The 21,235-nt window shown below is 47.0% G+C and overlaps 1 long non-coding RNA gene across 1 annotated transcript; it reads right to left on the bottom strand.

Moving 5' to 3' along the window:
* Positions 1-3,247: 3,247 nt before the first annotated feature.
* LOC135885765 (uncharacterized) lies at positions 3,248-15,961 on the bottom strand. The gene is made up of 2 exons (XR_010561759.1): positions 15,709-15,961; positions 3,248-4,251 (listed from the first exon to the last, which is right to left on the bottom strand). It is a non-coding gene; the product is annotated as an uncharacterized LOC135885765 (long non-coding RNA).
* Between the last annotated feature and the right edge of the window lie 5,274 nt (positions 15,962-21,235).

Below are 21,235 nucleotides of genomic sequence, written 5' to 3' on the forward strand. Positions count from 1 at the left end.
TATGGAATAGCTTCCATATGAGGAGAGATTAATAAAACTTGGACTTTTCAGCTTGGAAAGGAGACAACTACGTGGGGATATGATAGAGGTCTATAAAATCATGACTGGTGTGGAGAAAGTAAATAAGGAAGTGTTATTTACTCCTCATAACACAAGAACTAGAGGTCACCAAATGAAATTAATAGGCAGCAGGTTTAAAACCAACAAAAGGCAGTATTTCATCACACAATGCACAGTCAACCTGTGGAACTCTTTGCCAGAGGATGTTGGGAAGGCCAAGAGTATAAGAAGGATCAAAAAAGAACTAGATAAATTCATGGAGGATAGGTCCGTCAATGGCTATTAGCCAGGATGGGCAGGGATGGTGTCCCTAGACTCTGTTTGCCAGAAGCTGGGAATGGGCGACGGAATGGATCACTTGATGATTAGCTGTTCTGTTCATTCCCTCTGGGGCACCAGGCATTGGTCACTGTCGGTAGACAGGATACTGGGCTAGATGGACCATTGGTCTGACCCAGTATGTTCTTATCTGATGTGTGTGCGCATCTTTCAACAGCACCAGGGCAGCAACCAGTCTTTTAATAAGAAATATGAATGTAAAACTGTAAAGATAAACACCAAGACTCAGGAACCAGAGTGATACCGAAAACTACTTAACTTGTCTGAAGTTTACTGAACTTCAAGCTTATAGTGCCTCTAAGTTTCTCTCTATGGCACTGGGGAAATTTCACACAAAAAAGTTTCCTACTGTTATTAACACTAGTTCATCTCCACCAGTGCTAGCATGCTGAGAGCCCCAGCATGGATGGGCCATCGGCTTTTTAAGCGCAGTGCTTATTAAACCAGAGACCCTGTCCTTAAAATACGGAGTGCAGTCAGTGGTCTGTCTATACAGTGCACTAACAATACTGTTGACATTAGAGAAGCTGAACTGGATTTAACAGTGGAAATTGCAAGATTTCCCTAGCTTTAAGCCACCAGTTCAGACTGTGTTACACTCCCAGACTGGAGTTTATTAAACTGACGCTTGTACAAGCCCCATTGCTGCTGAATCCTTTCAGAACACATCAAACTCTGATGCGGCAGCCAGAGCTGTCCCCTTTGACCCCGTTAGCAGACCTTCAATACTTAAAGGGACAGGACGAAGGTAAATAATAACCCTGACATTCCCTTATGAGTGCTACGTCCGCCCCAATGCAAACCCCATAGTATAGAGGCTAACACAGTGGAGCACAATTTGTACTGGCACAACTTACCCAGGTTTGAAACAGGGTAAGCTTTAACCAGTATGAATTGTTGCTTCTGTTTTAACCATGTCTGCGCTAGGGATTTCCATTGGTGCAGCTACAGCAGTGGCTAAACACCCAGCACAGAAAATGCCATAGGTTCTTATAGGGTACAAATCATCATACTTATGCAATAATGGAATTGCAGCAAATTTTAAGATTTAATTTTGAGTTTAAGACTCAAAGTTGCTAACTGGCATTGTGCTAGTGACTGCAAACTGGAGTAAAAGCAACTCTCCAAACATTAAGAAGAAAACCAGGCAGGGTGGATAAAAATCAACTAATTAAAAAAACAAACAACTGGATTTTTCTTTTAAATTGGATTTTATTTAAAGTAAATATAGTGTTGGTTTTTTTTAAATAAACTTATTTAAAAATTAAATTTGAAACGGACATACCTATGCCAACGCCTAAATTTATAATTATTAATCACAGAATCATAGAAATGTAGGGCTGGAAGGGACCTCTATAGGTCATCTAGTCCAGTCCCCTGTACTGAGGCAGGACTATGTACAGTCAAACCCCGCAATAAGGCGCACCGCCATAACGCGAAATCGCATATAACGCGATCACAATTTGGCCCCCCTTTAAGACACACAGTAATACAGTACTGTATGTACTGTACCAGTGGTCCCCAACGCCACGATGGCTACCGGGACATTGATGTGCCCCCGCCTAGTGCCAGGCAGGGGAGAGAAGCTGCGGCCCCGTGCCTGCCGGGGACAGAGAGCACCGGCGCACGCAGCCCTGTTGTTCTCTGTCCTCGGCAGGCGCGGGGCTGCGGCTCCTCTCCGGCTTCAAGAGGAGCCGCAGCCCCACGCCTGCCGGGGACAGAGAGCACCGGCGCCCGCAGCCCTGGAGCTCTCTGTCCCCGGCAGGCGTGGGGCCGCGGCTTCTCTCCAAGCCGGAGAGGAGCCGCAGCCCTGCGCCTGCCGGGGATAGAGAGCACCGGCACCTGCAGTCCTGGAGCTCTCTGTCCCCGGCAGGCGTGGGGCCGCAGCTTCTCTTGAAGCCGGAGAGAAGCCGTGGCCCCGCACCTGCCCGGGACAGAGAGCACCAGTGCCCACAGCCCTGGAGCTCTCTGTCCCAGGCAGGCGCGGGGCCGCAGCTCCTCTTGAAGCCGGAGAGGAGCCGCGGCCCCGCACCTGCCCGGGACAGAGAACAACAGGGCTGCCGGTGCTCACTGTCCCCGGCAGGCGCGGGGCCGCAGCTTCTCTCCCCTGCTGGGCACTAGGCACTAGGGGCACTAGGCGGCGCACATCAATGCACCGCCTTGGGGACCACTGACGGGCTTGAAACCCCGCTATACCGCGACCCCGCATTTAGCGCGATGTAATTTTTTGGACCCCAAACATCGCCGTATAGCGGGGTTTCACTGTATTATTTACCAGCATTTCTCAGATGCGGCCACCAGGGGCTTTTCTTGTGGCCACAGCCTCCTGAGCTGTGATGGGCGGGGGAGGGGGGCAAAGTAGCGATCCATCCCCCTCCCTGTTGCTCCTGGATGCACTGCCTTGGTGTTGGTTGCTGGGGCTACGAGCAGGGATTGGGCCCTGCCCCCCTCTGGAGTCACCTGGGGCACAATGCTGTAGGAGCAAGCAGCCAGTGGGGCTCAGGCTTTGGGCTTCAGCCCTGGGGTGGCGGGGAGGCAGGCTCCAGCCCCGGGCTCTGGCTGTGCAACAGTAGGCCCCAGGCTCTGGCCACATGGCTTCGGGCTCCATCCCTGGGCCCCGTCCTCCAGCTGCGAGGCTTCAGGCTCTGGCAGCAGGGTTTCAGGCTCCAGCCTCCCTGCTACCTCCCCCACCTCCCCTGGCCTCCCCCAACCCTCCATCCAGGGCTTAATTTGTCCCCAGGCTTGCCAGGGCTGAGTAAGTCTGCTGTGAAAAGTGATACTTGTAGGTTTGTTAATACCACTTTTCACAACAGACTTACTAACTATCAATAAATAAATTGCAATGATGTGGACATGTATATGTGCATATTTATTTGGTTTTCCTAAAGCTAATGAAGTATTTTAGGTTTTCCTAAAGCTAATTAAGTGTGAGAATGGCCACCAGCAAGAGCTGGTGGCCCATTCTGAGACCATTAAAAAATTTGTCCTGAGAACCCCTGATTTAGACCATCCCTGATAGGTGTTTGTCTAACCAGCTCTTAAAATCCTCCAATGATAGAGATTCCACCACCTCCCTAGGCGATTTATTCTAGTGCTTAACTACCCTTATAGTTAGGAAGTTTTTCCTAATGTCTAACCAAATCTCGCTTGCTGAAATTTAAGCCCATTGCTTCTTGGCCTGCCCTCACAGCACAAAGAGAACAAATTTATCACCTCCTCTTTATAACATCCTTTTAGGACTTGAAGACTGGTATGTCATCCCTCAGGCTTCTCTTCTCCAGACTAAACAAACCCAATTTTTTTCAATCTTTCCTTGTAGACCATGTTTTCTAGACCCTTAATAATTTTTGTTGCTCTCCTCTCGGACTTGTGGTGCCCAGAACTGGACACAGTACTCCAACTGAAGCCTTAAAATTGTTGAGTATAGCGAAACAACTACTTCTCAAGTCTTGTTTACAACCTTCCTGCTAATACATCCCAAAATCAGGTTTGTTTTTTTGTAACAGTATTACATTGTTCACTCATAGCTGGTTGGGGTCCACTATAGCCCACAGATCCTTTTCTGCAGTACTCCTTCCTAAGCAGTAATTTCCCATTTTGTATTTATGCAATTGATTATTCTTTCCCAAGTGTAGTATTTTACATTTGTCTTTACTGAATTTCATCCTCTTTATTTCACACCATTTCTCCAGTTTTCCACCATCACTGGATCCTCCACAGCACTTGCAGCCCATCCCAGCTTGGTATCGTCCGCAAACTTTATAAGTGTACTCTCCATTATCCGAATCATTGATGAAGATATTGAATAGAACCAGACCCAGGACAGATCCCTGGAGGACCTCATATGCCCATCTAAATTAAATACAAAAAAAAAAAATATTAAGCAACACATGGCTGCTGACGTTTTAAAGAAAGTCAAAACTCTGACCTGGTGGAAGTCAGTGGCTAAGCACCTAGAACAGGAGTGGGCAAACTACGGCCCGCAGGCCAGATCCAGCCCCTCAGGGCTTTGGATCCAGCCCGTGGGATTGCCCCCCGTGGCGCCATGAGCCCTGCGCCGCTCTCAGAAGCGCCCGGCATCACTTCCCTGCGGCCCCCGGGCGGGGGCAGAGGGCTCCATGCGTTGCCCTTGCCTCCAGGCACCGCCCCCCACAGCTCCCATTGGCTAGGAATGGGGAACCGCTGCCAATGGGAGCTTCGGGGGAGGTACCTGGAGGCGCGGCAAGGGCAGCGCACACAGAGCCCTCCACACACCCCCTCCCCCTGGAGCGGCGCGGGGCCGGGGACAGGGCAGGCATGCAGGGAGCCTGCCCTGGTGCGCGCCGCTGCCACCCTGGAGCCGCTTTAGGTAAATGGCGCTGGCCCGGAGCCCAAACCCCTCCTGCACCCTGCCCCCCAACTCCCTGCCCTAAGCCCCTTGCCTGCACCTCACACCCCTCCTGCACCCCAACTCCCTGCCCTGAGACCCCTCGTACACCCCGTACCCCTCCTGCACCCCAACCCCCTGCCCTGAGCTCCCTGCTGCACCCTGTGCACCCCATCCCCCTGCCACACCCCACACCCCTCCTGCACCCCAACCCCCTGCCCTGAGCCCCCTCCCGCAGTCCGCACCCCTCCTGCACCCCTGCCCTGAGCCTCCTCCTGCACTCTGCACCCCTCCTGCCCCCCAACCCTCTTCCCTGAGCCCCCTCATACACCCTGCACCCCTCCTCTGCCCCAATCCCTTGCCCTGAGCCCCTTCCTGCACACCGCACCCCCTCCCACACTCCGCACTCCCTCCCTCACCCCAACCCCCGGCCCTGCATACAATTTCTCCATGTGGCCCTCGGCTCTAAAAGTTTGCCCACCCCTGACCTAGAACCAGAGTTTGCTGAAGTGCTAAATCAGCTTTTGACAGCACTAGCTTCTTCTGCACATGCAGAGAAAATATTTTCTTCATTCCAGTTTATTCAACTAGATCAATTCAATGACTAGTTCATTCAAAGTTAAGAAACTGACTAGGAGTACAAAAAGCAGGAAAGCTTGTTCTCTTCCAATTTATGAATAAAAATGAGATATGAGAGGATGAGATCTATTATTTCTAAAATCTTGAAGGACATGTTGACCAGAAGTGATCAGCTGAATTAACTAGCTACAGATAATACTCCCTTTGTTTAACAGATCAGTTAGTTTTAAATGCAAAACATGTTTTGATAAACTATAGCTTTCTTATGTATCCAGAACATTTAAGTGAGTTTTAATTAAAAAAATGTTTTAATTAAATTTGAATTTCCATCCAAGTAGATCATAAGTTGAAGAAGTGGCCCACACAATCATCAGTGGGAAGGGATGTAGTCCACACCAGGAAAGTTTGAGAACCTCACCCTTATTAGCTATCTGTAACTGCAGTAACAGCTAGAGCCCCTGAACCAAGATTATGACCCTAAGCAAGATGTATCTGGAGGGGAGACTGTCTCTAAGTATATAATCCAAAAAGATAAGAGACAAAAGGTGGGAGAAAAGTAGTATCCCCATTTTACAGATGGGGAACCAAAGCACAGAGATTCAGTGACTTGCCCGAAGTCAAATATGAGGTCTTTGGCAGTGCTGGGAACTGAAGCCTGTTCTGCTGAGACTCTGTCTAGTGCCATAAGCACAAGACCACTTTTCCCCTCTGAGACATCTATTACTGACAAACCCAACATTAGCAATTTTCTTGCCTTTTTTTCCAGGCGGGGGGGGGGGGGGGTGCACAACAGATGGCAAGACAACTTTCTGAGAAGATACTCAATCACATGCTGGGCATGAGAGCAGGATAATCTGGTTTTAAGGAGATCTCAATAATGGGTTGGGATGGAACTACTATACTTACTACTTTCACAAATCCTCCAGGCACTCCCTACTAATACATAACCGGCTAGTAAAGCACAGGCGACAGGCAAGAAGTGGGTTGTTTGTGTGAGTACAAGAAGCAGAACTCCCTGAGGTAAAACAGATTTATTGCATGAGGTTTCTGAAGCATGAAGCTTCTCATTAGTTAGGAAAAGAGAGGGGACAATGCCACAGCTTGTCTATCAGAGGTCCAAAGGGAGCTGCTAGGGACGCCCAGTCACATGCCAGTTCATGAAAGCAATGGGACCTAGGAAAAGTTCTCTTCCAGGCAAGATAAAGGTCTGATCCTTTACAGAAATCAAGTAAACATTGTTTTAAGTTTCAGGACTTGTCTGAGCCAAGCATTAGGACTCATTCCTCAACTTTCAAGCTAAACAACAGGTCATGACTAAATATGGGATCTGAAAGAAAAATCCTTCCTGGCAGGCAGAGTTTTAATTTTCCAAGCCCTTTATAAACCTTAACTAACCCTCCACCCCCAAGTGGTAGATAGTGACCCAGCTGAAAAGCAGGGAGCCAAGGACTGGAAGAGAATAAGTGACTTGCCAAAGCCACAAGGGTTTGGGCAGGGGATGGGGGGGGATACAAGTCAGGAATCCCTGTGTTTGGACCACATCTCCGTGTGAGAGCAGTGTGAGTTTACTGTGGGGTCTTCTGGAGGACTCTCTCTAGGGTTAGAAGAGGACACAGCATAAGCTGCTAGAAATACTAACTTGATGGTTTCTGACTCCATACCATACTTGGGAGGAGAGACTGTGGCCAAGTCTAAAGCTGTGTTAAGCAAACAGAACTGCTTGGAAGCTTTCAACAACCTCCTAGAAGTCAATAGGCAACAAAGTCAACTGCCACGACCCAAGTACTGTAGCTAGATCTTGCCACCTCCAACCCTTAAGAACTCCCGAACAGATGATGGGAGGAGTGAAGGGGGCAAATGGAATGTCAGTACATTGGGTGTCCAGCTAAGGATCTTTAGCAATGGCTTTTTTAAATGGTCTAATTACATGCCTTTGAATCATGTGGGGGGGGGGGGGGGGAGAAGAGGAGGGGGAAGAGGAAAGAAGCCTTGTTATCTAGTCTACATTTCAAAAGAGCCCTGTGTTATTTACATATGGAAGAGAGACTTCTGTATCCACTCCAGAATCTAGGTGAATAGGTTTTATAGTTGTATTTTACTACATAAGTACTTCTCTTCCTAAGCTGTTGAGTTGAATATGTAACATTTACCAGAAGACAGTTGTTCCATCTTAGTTACAATGGGTTGTTGTTGGTATTAAGACCAATAAGAAACATAAAACTAAATGAGAAAAAAACCTCAGGTGGGTCACAGAGAGTCATGAATATCTTTATTGCAGATTTTATATCCCAGTGTTTGTAAGTCAGCAGTTTTAGAAACATCTTATTCCACAGGCCTCAATTTCCAGAAGGAAGTCTTGCCAAGACTGAACTGTAGCTTTCCAGTTACGGTGACTGGATGACAGTGCATTCCAGTCCAACACTACTCCACACAGGTGTCTCTCCCCACATTGGCCTTCTTTATACTAAGACAGAGGAGTCCTAATGCACCACCAGAGCAGCTCCAGGGCTACTAGCAATGGTGGAGACTGTAGGCCAACCTTGGGAGCATTCCTGAGAATACGGTAGACAATGGCCCTGTCTACACTAGAGTTTCTAAAAACTGCCTATTGTTGCTAATGCTGATCTGACAGTAACAGTGGGAGATCTATTGTAGACAGGTCTCTAACTTAAGTAGATTCTGCTCCCAGGTCTGGCAGTAAAATGCCCAGAAGTAGATGAGGAAAGAATCCTTCAGTACAAGCACAGCATCGGGCCACTACACGCAGCCCCACACTGCCCCTCCTTGCAAGCCACAGCATAGTGGGGACCACTAGAGGCAGGGCTGCAAAGTGCTACAGACATTCTGGGCTACGCTACAGCCTGTAAAGTCTAGGATAGGCTGTCATAAATTAGAGTAAAGGAGACTACTTCAGTCCGCAGATCAGCCCAGAATCCAGACAGCACAAAGGTGGTCCCCTTCGCCCGCTCCCCTGGATGGTGCCTTCTGTTCAGTGTCTACTGGATGCGTAAGTTAGATCAGACCCCATGTTGATCAGATCTGCAGTGAAGGAGCAGTGTCAGCTCAAGTCTGTCTCAGTTTGCTTAAAAAACAGAGAAACCAAAGACCAATAAAAATGTATCTTAGGTCATTTAAGTTCCAACTGAATCTACTATAACATTTTTTAGAAGTTATCTGAAATCAAAACACTGCAGGATTGTGCTACTGCATTAGAACTAGAGATCAGATATTCTATTTCCACTGTCAGGAATGTACTAGAGAAAACAAATTAAATGTTTTTGAAGATCCATTCCCTTGCAATAATCTAAAGACACTTCCTTTCTAAAAATTAACATCAATGCCACCCCCACATTTAGTAAACTGTGCACCAACTATTGCACTCTCCCTCCCTGGGGATCAGACCCTTGAGATATTTGGCTAAGTGAGGGAGCAGGGATAAGTCCACAAACTATATATGCATTAAGACAAAAGCTGTTTGAAATTGCCCTTAAATAAAACCTTTCCTTTTTGCCCTCCTGTAACTTAAGTGGTTGAAACTTTTTTAAGTATGCTTCTTTAAAAAAAAATCATCATCATCATCATCCCTGGATAAAAGGAATAACTATGCCTAATGAAGATGATCTCTTTAAATTTTACAGAGAGACGCATTACAGTGCAGGATGCTGAAGAACATGTACATATTTCATTCATCAATAAGGTTGCAAGTCTGTCACAGAGGTCATGGATTCCGTGACTTTCCGGGACTTCTGTGACTTCTGCAGCGGCTGGTGTGGCTAGCCCGGGGGCAGCCTCTGGGCCAGCTACACCAGCTGCTGCTGGGGCAGTCTCAGACCACTGCACCCCCCGCCCTCCCCCAGCAGCATCAGGGGTCCCTGGCCACCTCACACCCCACACCTCCCTGGACTGCCACCCCCCAAGCACCTGCGGCACTCCCAGGCCACCCCCTGCCCCAGAGCCCCCAAGATTTAGTCAGGGGTATATAGTACAAGTCATGGACAAGTCACAGGCCATGAATTTTTGTTTACTGCCTGTGACCTGTCCATGACTTTTACTAAAAATACCTGTGATTAAAACATAGCCTTATTCATCAGTTTCCCCACTGTGCAACTCCTCTCTTTAAATAGATCATTCAAGGGTTTCAGACAGTTTTTGAAGGCTTATAGCAAGTTAACCTGATACAAACAATACCTGGAATACCATGACAGAGCTAAGCATCCAAGTCTGATACCACGATGATGGATGCAGTACCTGATTAGAACACAGAACAGGTTAGAAAGCACCATTCAGCTAGTCTATGCCATTAATAAGTGGTCAGAACTATAAGAGTTCTATGTAGAAAAGGATGCCATAACACCCACCCCTCTTCCTCTGGTGGATGACTGCTCCATTCATCCTGGTAACAGAATAACTGATGTTTTCTTGGTACACACAGGCCCTGTCTCAATGGGCAAAAAAAATGTGGATCTTTCCAATCGGTTTCCTCTGTTTGAGGGATTGTAAAACCATAAGGGTTGGTATGGTCCTACAGGACAGGGGGTAGAACCAGAAACAATAACTCATTCTGAAACTGACCAGACTTCAAGTTGGCTGTCACCGTCTAAGAGAGACTGCTAACAGGCCTTGATTGAATCTGTATCATACAGAAAAGAATTACAGGATCTGCCCAACATATAAGGAAACCCAAAAAAATCAAACCAAGAAAAGTTCTCATTAATTTCGGTCTGATTTTGATACACTTCAGCCACAGCTCAGACTTAAGAGTTCTACAATACTTCAAGACAGTGTTATTTTGACAGTATAGTTTTTTTATCTGCACCCTTTACAATTGTCCTTCTGGAAAGTGTAAAATGGTTTACTCACATGTATTTCTTTCTCTCACAAGCGTGCTGTTGTCTCACTTGTAGTGCTATAAGTTATTGGCCAAGAGAAGCGAGGCCTAACATTGAAACGATGGCATTTCTCTATTTGTAATGCATTAACTTTTGAAGACCGCACCCAATCAATTCCAAAATTTGAGAGAACGTTCTAGGTAAACAGAACGGACCCTATGGATTTTGGTGACAATCAGAAAAATCCAATTTCCACACAGTGACCATTTGGTGCTGCAGATAGAAGAGCACTGACCGAGGTAGCTCAGCCAGTCACCAGTCCCTCCCTCCGGTTTATTTCCATACTTCAGTCCCATTGGTTGAAGTGAGTCAGCAAATAAAACTGTAAGTCAGGTCTGAGGAGTCTCCATAGATTTGGGGGACCCAGGGTTCAGGACTGGAATAGTGAAGCTCCTTCAGATCAAGCTCTATAGTAGCTGAGTAAGGGTAAGGCTGGAGATTTCACTGTGGCTCCCTCCACGTTATGCCTGGATCAGGCAAAATCATTTACCTTCGCCCAGTCAAAAGCTGTTCTATGTCATCTAAACAGTGCTCATTTGGTACAGCAGGAAGAGAGATTCCTCTGCCTGCAGCACCAAACTGGCACCGTCAGGGAGAAGACAACTGAGTCAGGCAGTAGGCTCAGTGTTTCAGGTTAGGATTACTGGAGGGAAGGATGGAGTGATGACTGGCTACATTACCTCTGATGCTACAGTGCTACCACTCAGGTTCCTGAAGCACCAAACAGGCACCATTGGGGGAAGCTGCAGTTGATAGGCAACAAATAAGATAAGATGAGCAGCTTAGACAATTTAGTAAAATGTAGCTTTAGTGGCTGTATCCTGCAAAACTGCTACAAGTTTGAGGCTAGAGACTACATCCTGCCCCTCCCATCACCTGCCAGCTCAGCCTACATAAGCAACAAAGTAGAGATCTCTTTCGTTTACTATCAGAAACTCATGAAGCTGAGGTTTGGAAGGGATTTGTATGGTCCAGTGCTTAGGGCACTAGCCTAGGAGTTGGGAGACCTAAGTTCAGTTTCCTGCGCCATCACAGACATCCTGCATGAATTTGGGCAAATGGCTCCACCTCTCTGTGCCCCAGTTCCTCCTCTGTAAAATGGGGATAATCGTCCTTCCTTAACTCAGAGGGATGTTGCAAGGACAAAGACATTAGAGATCGTGAAGAGCTCAGACATCACAATAATGGGGCTGTATAAATAACTTAGGGCTTGTCTACACTTACCGGAGGATCGATGCATTGGCGGTCAATTTAGCAGGTCTAGCGAAGACCAGCTAAATTGACCGCAGATTGCTCTCCCGTCAACTCCTGTACTCCACCAGCTCGAGAAGAATAGGGGGAGTCGATGGGAAAACGTCTCCCATCGACATCGCGTAGTGTGGACCCCGCGGTAAGTAGATCTATGCTATGTCAATTTGAGTTACGCTATTCACGTAACTCAAATTGCGTAGCTTAGATCGAATTTCCCATGTAGTGTAGACAAGGCCTTAGACACGTAGACTAAATAACTATGACCACGCTTCCTTTAGACCCTCCTACAGCAGTTTCCCCTTCTCTCTTATTTTGTGTCTTTTTTCCACAACTTGGGCCTTAGCATACCACTCAAGTGCTTACACGATCTGGTCCAGCAACAAGCCTATCTCCCTGTATTGACAGACAAGATGGGGTAGGGAATATATTTTACTGGACCTCCAATAGGTGATAGGGTGTTTTTGTCTTTTATCATTTTCCTGTGCAAGTCCATTTGAGAGGATAGTAACACACTCACCCAGGGCCTGATCTAAATTCCCATTAAAAGGCATCAGTGGAAGCTGGACTGGGCACTGAGGCTATGTCTACACTACAAACCTTACAGCAGGACAGCTGTAGCGCTACTGCTGTGCCGCTATAAGGTCTCCCAGGTACCACTCTTTGCTGGTGGGAGAGAGCTCTTCTGCTGGCATAATTAAACCATCCCCCAACGAGCGGCGGTAGGCAATATAGCGCTATCCATACCAGCACTTTTGTCGGTGAAGGGAGTGTTTTTTTCACACCCGACCAACATAAGTTTAACCGACAAAAGTGATAGTGTAGACATAGCCTGAGTGACAACGACAGATCCAATGTAAAAACTGAAGCCAGACTAAGCTGTAATGAAATGGCCAAATCAGAATGTTTGTTCAAAAAAGTGCTTTTTAAAGCAAAACAAACAAACAAACAAACAAAAACAGGATCCTCTTAAAGCCTTGCACTTTTTAATAAGATACGGTGTGCAGGTAGGCTCTTGCAAGCAAATCTTTTCCTACTTCAGATTTTTATAACAAGGCTTTGCCAAGTTCTGCTTCACAATCAAACTAGCAGTGACGACTGTGAACCACCCAATCTAAACGGTCCTAATTCTTATATACCTTACAGGATAGCTCTTTCTGCACAGTCTCTAACCTACTGCAGTGTGTCCATCCAGTATGTCCACTAATACCGCTTTTTAGACATGTTCTTTAAGGAAGGGGTAAGGAGACTCCCTTCCTATTGAAGTGGCATATATGTATCTGGGGGCAGAGCAGATCCTGAGGAGCAACACAAAAAGGTTTATTTAGCATCTTTATCTTTCTGTAAGGCAAAGCTGGTCACACATGCTAACACCTGGTACCAGATTTGCCCATTACTTTGGGGTATGCTCATTTATTCGGGTTACTCTTCGAGACCTGCAGGACCTAGGTTCCCTAGGGCTGGGTTTCTCCAGCCCCAGAACCAGATGAACACACCCACACCCACACATGCATTAACAGAGCAAGTCTGAGCGGACTGGGTCAATCAGCACTGTCAAGCTGACCCCTTATATGTCTCTGGACTCACTGGGCTGGATGAAGCAGCACTTTCAAGCTACCTCTCCTTATATGCCCCTGGGCTCCATGGACTGGGTCAAGCAGCACTTCCAAGCTGTTACCCTTATGCGTCCCAGATTCAGCGCGTCCCTATCCCCACTCTCGCATCACAATTGTACTGGCAGTAACCTACTTGATGAGCAAACCCCACAGTATTTTGGGTGCTGCAGGGATCTTTAGCTTAGGTAAAAGAAGCGTTGATGTAGAGTGAATGGGGGAAGCTAAAAACACAAAAGAGTAAAGTTCAGCAAGAGCGAGAGAAGCAACCAACTAACCATAAAAGTTATTTATTGAATAATAGTGATAACTACACAAGGAGGGCTAAACCAACATAACATACATTATTAAAGGTTAATACCTAAGGTAGAAAGGAAAACAGAGAGAGAAAGAGGAGGATCTCACCCGCTCCATGAGGCTTGAACTGGTTGGGGTTCCCAGATGATGGTGGTAGCTCAGGGTCCCGAGTGCTGGAGACAGGCAGAGCCCCCAGCACAATCGGTCAGGAGAAGATGGAGTCCCAGTGGAACTGATGCATAGTTTGGAGCTAAGCATCAGAACACTTACTGGAGGGCGAGTAGGGATTTTTGTAGAGAAAATACAATGGTTCAAGGGAGAACATTAGATTTGTTTATAGGTAAACTGATGACTCAAGGGTTTTCTTTAGGCTAGACCAGGGGTCGGCAACGTTCGGCATGCGGCTCGCCAGGGTAAGCACCCTGGCGGGCCGGGCCAGTTTTATTTACCTGCTGACGTGGCAGGTTCGGCGATGTGCTGGCCGCGGCTTCCCGCCGCCCCCATTGGCCCGGGACGGCGAACCGCGGCCAGTGGGGGCCGCGATCGGCCGAACCTGCCGCGTCAGCAGGTAAATAAAACTGGCCCGGCCCGCCAGGGTGCTTACCCTGGCGAGCCGTGTGCCGAAGGTTGACGACCCCTGGGCTAGACAATAGGAGCTTGGTTCATGGCTATGGGTGGTGTTTTCTTCCAGGGAGTTCACAATGCAACTAGGCTGCTTCAGTATTTTGGATATCAATCAAGGATCCTTAGGAGAATTGGTCTGATAATTGCTGAGCTGGGTGTGGGCAGGCATAGGTTCATTAACATCTGGAGCAGAGATTCCCATGATGCAGTGCATCCCTGCTTTTCTGGTCCCAGAGTTCATTGCGGTTCTCTGTTCTCCATTCTGTATGCAAATTGAGATGTCTCCCTGTCCCATCTTTCATGCAGATGAGGCTAGGTGAGTTGTCTCTGTTCTTCATTCTGTATGCTAATGGAGATGTCTTAATCTTGTCACCTTTGTCAGGAGGGGTCTAGGTGTGTCTCCCAATGCCCTTCACTGCTCTCTGCAAGTTTTTTCCTCTGATGGGTTTTGGTTTAAGCAGAGGCGGGGGGGGGGGGGGGGAGGGGTGTCTTTCATGAGTCAGACTGGATACTGCACCCTGGCTCCCCAAGAACACAGAGCTGACTGGTATCACACCCCAAAAACTAACTAATCTGTTCAAATCAATACATGCTTTTAAACTGCAGATGAGCAAAATAATTTGTGTTTTCACCACACTTTCTAAACAGCTTTGAATTAAACAAATTATTTAATCTTCTAGCCTCCTGCCTTTAGGCACTGTCACTAGTACATCATTAAAACTGTCAAATTACTCAAATCTCAGTATCAACTACTAAATATGCACTAAAGTATTACAGAACCCTTATTGACCATACATTGTGTGGGGACACGGTTATTCATGGATCAGAACCTTGATCCCACTGACACAATTCAGAGCAAGTGCTTTACCATGATAATCCACAGATTAAGAACATCTAGTAGTACACACTAAGAATCATTAAAGGCTGTTATGTCAATTATTCAGATTACATAGCCAGATTTTTTAAGTAAAGAAGATACAATAAAGGCTCTAACTAAACATTGTTAGAATGTAGATTAAGGGGTAAGGAACTAATAGTAAAATCGCCCATTGTGCCTAAGTATTGCAGTACATACAGCCATGCACTAATCTCAGATCTAAGCACAGCAGGGAGAGTTAAGGATGAAACAAAAGCCTTGAGTCTATACTCCCCAGCCCCCGCGGTTTAGATTTCTAAAACCCATCCCCAAATCAGAGGAAAAAGCCCTATTAGGTCATCCAGTTCACCCCTCCCAGCCAGTACAGAATTCATCCTTACACTGTTTTCTATACTGCTTTGTCCATTTTTAAAATGTCTGGAACAAGGGAAGTGAATTCCCTCTGGAAATCACAGTCCCACAGCTTTTCCTACCGTGGGCTACCACAGTGCTAGTGCCTTCCAAGTCTTTTCTTTCATGGGTGTGCAACAGAATACAAAATCCATATGTTTAGAAAAAACACTTTCAAACACTGATAAGCTGGGCAAAACTGCCAGGAACAAACCCTGCTGGAAAGCCCATGTACTTCCCCTAACCGTGAGCCCCGGTCAGGCTCCCAGCTGAGAGCAAAGGCAGCTCTGTAACCTATTGATTTCACCAAACAATGCTTCCCCTCCCCCTTTCCATCCCTCCCCCTCCACCCCAACAAGCCAAGGGCTGATTGCAGCTCCCTCCCCCCGCATATCGACCCCATGCTACATGACACTGGGGTTTTACCTGGAGCTGCTGGAAGAGCAGATGGGGGGTGCAAGTAAAACTGGACTCGTGTACGTTACGGAGGGTGCATGCAGTAGAATGGGAGCAGCAGATCCCGCTTAATTCCCGCTGCTCCTACTGCAGTGCATGGCTGCTGCTCCTCTCCTCCTCCACCCCAATGCTGCTGCTGGAGCTGGGTAAGAATGGAACCCCCAGAGCGCAGGCGCACTCAGCACCTACGGGAAGGACTAACAGGCAAGCGCGAATGCCCAGCGCGCATGCGCATCATTTTTGTCTCGCCCTCGAGAAGACTCCCCGGCAAGCGGGACGCACGCGCACTAGGGTGGCGCTCTGTTGCAGACTTTCCCTCTCACCCTGGAGCTCCGGGGAAGGCTAGAGCGGCCGGAAACACCGCCCGTGGAGCTCCATGTTGAGAGAGGGGAAGTCTTCCAAGCGTGGCTGATATGAGGTAAGCGTACAAGCTGCGCATGCGCGCGCCGGCCGCCGGGGTATCCGATGAGATAAGGCCACGCCCTGCGGGGTTGCGGGCGAGATGGGCCGTTGCTGCACATAAGGAACGTTCGAAGTTGCCGGTTAGCGTTGCCCGCCGCGGCTTTTTGGGTGGTGGGGGGCGGCCGCTTAGTCACGCCGCCTCCGGGGCGAGAGGGGGCGCTGCTGAGACAGAGAAACGGTGAGGGAGCTCAGCTGCCAGGAAAACCTTCCGGGGTAAAGTTCCCCTGGTGCTGAGGGCCGGTTCTCCCATTCACTTCCGGGGCGGGAAGCGGCCTCTTAAGGCTCAGGCGCCCCGCCCCCACTCTTCCTCTGGAGGGCAGGAGGCGCTGCCTGGGGCGGGTGCCCCTAACGGCTGCGGGGGGAGAGGCGCCTTCACACAACCCGCCTTCTCCCGCGCCGCAGAAGCGTCCCGGCCGGGCCCCAGTCAGAGCCGTGTCCCGGGGGAGGGGCGCTGAGGGGGACACGCTCGCTCCTCCCCAGGGTCGACGCATTGAGGAACCGGTGGGGGAGGGGCTGCCGCGAAGAGGGGCCTGTTGGAGGAGGTCGCTGCAGTGAGGGGCCCGTCGAGGGCAGTCCCAGGAACTGTGATGGAAAATAGGTCCTAGGGGTGGGGAAGGAGCCCCAGGGGATGTAGTGAGGCGGGGCCCGTGGGACACTTATGTTTGTCACCAGCTGATGCGATTTTTTATCATGTCATATGATATTTGATTAATTTTAAGCTTGGAGTCCTGTGATTAGGGGAGAATCTCAGCTATCATTTAAAAGAAAAATAGCTTCTGGCCCTCATTGCAAAGAAAAGCTTGGACATGTTACGCCCTGGTGACCCAAAGGGTCAGAAACCAGGAGACAAATAAAAGGAACACCCCATTTATTGTTTTTTAAATTGTATGCTTTTTATGCCAATCTTCTGTTTTTGAGGGCTTGGCTTGATTTTTAAATATGGGATATTGACAATACTGCCACTGAGCTGGTAGGGTGGGATGAGGAAATAGGGCCTGTATCTCTATGCTGCAGAAAGTGTTGGGCTTTAATTGCCCTTGCCACAGCAGGGATATGGGAGAAACATTACCCATGGAGTGTGGGCCTTTCATCTTCCCTGCATGCAGCAGGAAGTAAGAGGATGAATCCCACACAGTAAACATCCTGTGGTGGCTGCAGTCAGTGGGTGTACCAGCCCTTCCCATCCCCTCTCTCCAGGTATGGAGGTGGGGTGATGAACCATCTGTGTTCCTGGGAAGGGAGCAGCTTCCTGCTGCTAAAACCATGTGCTCATGGTGCCAATAGGACCAATGACTCTGCCCTCATTCACTTTGTAAAACAAGCCCATCCAGTATCAGGCGCAGAATCCACAGTTAAGTCTCTAATGGTGAGAGTTTAAGTAGAGTCTTCAAACCAGCCCATCAACAAGTCCACCTATATTCAGGTCTCCTACCACCATGCATCACTGTAGTATCCAAGGCCCAGATGCTCAAAGGTATTTAGGAGCCTAATTCCCATTGATTTCCATGGGAGTGAGACCCCCAAATACCTTTGAGGATCTGGACCTGAGAGCCTATGTTAACCACAGAATCAGAAATGCATATGCTAAACCCCAATTACCTGTGTGAAACCTTCTCTAGCTATATGTGAAATCGGTGATGCAAATTCAGCTCTGTTACTCCAGTATAAATGCAGGTTGTTGCCTGGGTAGCTCTCACTGGAAATGCCAAGGTCAGGGCAGGCTGCAAAAGGGAGAGTAGACTGGTGGGTAACACTGAAGTTAAACTCCCTAACCAGTCACAAACTTTGCTTCTGTTCCCCCCCACTGGTTATCAGTAAGCAAAAAAGAAATCACACAGCCCCCTTTATTGCATTCCAGTTCTCTGGCTCCCAGTCAGCACCTAGGTCCAGTACAGTGAGAAGTTATTTAAAAAACTGCTCACATATGCAAAATGTTCTTCTGACCCCAAAGGGTCAGCCACGTTACCAGGTCAATATAGGTTTGGATCTTACCCAAAATACCACGCTGCCAGCCAATCCTTTAGTATCTAAAACTAAAGATTTATTATAAAGAAAAAAGAATAAGAAGAGAGATGTGTAAAGCAGTCACATAAACAACACTTCAAAGTCCATGAGGTTCCTAGCAGTACTGGTGAGTACTGGCTTGAAAGTCTCTCTGGAACACATCCACAGTTTGGATGGGTCATTCAGTCCTTTGTTCAGAGCTTCAGTTTGTAGCAAAGTTCCTCCAGAGGTAAGAAGCAGGATTGAAGACAAAATGGAGAAGATGCAGCTGCCTTTTATAGTCTTTTGCCATGCAGCTTGTGCTTGCTTTGTTTCAAACACAAGCTGCTCAGCACATAGCTTGGAAGCCTTACAGTTCTGTCCATAGGCATGCCCCTGCATGCCTTGCTGAGTAATAAGGTGTATCCCTTGCCTTCTCTCAATGGGTCAACTGTATAGCTAATGGGCCATCAAGCAGGCTAGGCAATGCTGATGCCAAACTGTCTGAGGGTGTCACCCAGAAGCATAGCACAAGTTTTGTAATACAGACATACATACGGGATAACATATGGGGATAACCCAATATCCAAAGGTGATACAAACACAAATGAGATTATCATATTTGGCAAATTATAACATTTTTGCAGATCTTAAATGGCATATCTGACAACTCATTGCAATTTTACAATATTAATATCCTCAAGTGTCTCCCAGATTCCATACAGCATCTGAACAAATAGAGCTGTCTGATTTTTTTTTTCACTAGTGTTCCTGAGATCAGACTCTGGCCCTCTGTATTTAACACTTGCATACAGTGTAAAGCCAGAGTTATTTATATTGCCCCATCAGCATGTAAGGAGCTCCTTAAAACGTAAACTCTGCCAAACAAATGTGAATGTCCTTGCCCCAGCAAGCTTGCAGGCATGATGGCTGGTACAATGTGATAAAAAACACAAAGTCCTGCATCTGGTCTGCATAAACAGAACACTTCAGAGAAGAAGAGGCTTCTTACAAGTGGTTGGAAGGAGTGGATGAAGAGGTATCAATTCAGTTTAGTCCCATGTGTCCTGCACACATGAGAAAGGAGTGTTAGTGTCCTGGCAGGAAGGATGCAGCTAAAGGAAGCTGGAAGCGTTCCCCACATGGAATACAACTTTGAATTTAATGTCATATGTAGATGATAAGATTTCTATCCTTGTGCACAGAGCTTAGATTACAAAGCAAAATTAGAGTGTCAAAATAACAGCTGTCTCTCCTCAACTTGGGGGCTCTCATGATGTTTCCCAGGAGGGCTGCATGCAATTTACTATCCTTACACTCATCTCACATAAACCTTTTACCAAGTATTGTGCCACTGAGGATTCACTCACCAGCCTCATGGCCTTTTTTCCTGAATCTGCTACAGAGATACTTCCACCACCAACCCACCACATTCTCTGATACCACAATTCAGTCTGATGAGATCTGACTCTGTCAAGCACAAAACCCATATCACCTTAGTGTCAACACTTTGATGTCAGAAGTGCTGATTCATAAAACAGGTTATAGAAGAGTTGCACACTGTGGAGAAATTTGGTCCATTTCACTTCCAGATTTCTGCTCCTAAGTTTGTGTGCCTCATTCTGCACCTCTGTAAGATGTGGGCTTTGATACAGTAAGAGCTGTGGCTCCTAGCTGTACCCACTGCCTTTTGGGGAGGGAGGCCCCCTCCCCCCCCCCAATCCTTCACTACATCTATCCATAGACAGCCTCTCCATTGATTAATCCTCTCAGCTGTCAGGATCACAGTGATGTTTGACTGTTTCTCTGTTTGAAGAAATGCATAGATTCAAAGCTCCCATTCTACAGCATATGTCCTATCTGAATGTACAATTAGCCCATGTTTTAGAAGCCAGCCCTTCATTTATGTTAGGAAGACTGCATTTTCTATGGAACAAGCTGCAGAAACTGTGTAGATATAGAAAACTGGGGATACATATGTGTGTGTTTGTGAGGGGTAGGGTTGGTGTGTATAAACAGAAAGCAGGCAATTACAAACCAGCTTTAGAAAATACCTTGGTTTCCACTCCCTAGCAAGCAGCTAATCCCATGACAGTACTAATTGGCTAAGTACTGCCCACTCAAGAGATAGAATGCCCATGTCTCACACATGTGGCTTTCCAGTCCCTGTATTATTATGTGTGTCTAATAAGAGGACTTCCTGCAAATAGCCCTCTCCAGTGAAATATGTAATCAGCACTGCAGTATTTTGTGCTCTTCTGCATCTGCAAAGTACCACTCACTATTTAAGATCTTTGATCCATTAACAAGACACCAATTGTTTTAGTTGATGCATATCTGTTAAAACCACAGACAAATTTCTCTTTGAGACTTAAGACAAATCATTTTTCTAGTTTCACCTGTGTCCCTGAAAATGCTTCCCTGTCACATTCTGCTTCAAGTTGGAAAATATATTTGTGGATTTAGATCTTCCTCTATCAAACTGCAGACTAAATTACAATAAATATAGTATTTTCTTTACCTTTTCTGTAGGTAGCTAATTCTAAGACGTACGTTTCCCAGTGTAACATATTACTGCTGCAAAGTGATTTCCATCAGTGCTACAGCGGCAGTTTTTAAAGGGTCCTTCCCTAAGTCTTCCAACCCTGTTTTCTGCACTTTTTAAATGTTGGCTAACAGTTTATCTGGGAGTGTTTGCACAAATTCCTACCTCTAGTGATTTTAGGTGTAGCCCGTTTAAAACATATTTAACACTTTTTCTGTAAAAATATCAGAAAAGTCAAGCCTTAGCTTTGCTTTTTTGCTGGGAGACTTTTCAAATGACTAATCCATGTAAATTAGGAGAGACCTTAAATTGAAGGTCTCAACCTTAAATTGAAGAGACAGGGCGTTGAATCCTTAGCACAAAGATTTTCTCCTAAGTCTTACACTTAAATAGGTGTTAACCAAACCAACAGAGTTATATTCTCGGAATAAATATAGTTTCTCTTCTCCATTAACCAGGTTTAACATTATTAGTATTTGTGATATTAATCAACTACTTCTCCAGTTC

Source organism: Emys orbicularis, chromosome 11, assembly GCF_028017835.1.
Source record: "Emys orbicularis isolate rEmyOrb1 chromosome 11, rEmyOrb1.hap1, whole genome shotgun sequence".
Lineage (NCBI taxonomy): Eukaryota > Metazoa > Chordata > Testudines > Emydidae > Emys > Emys orbicularis.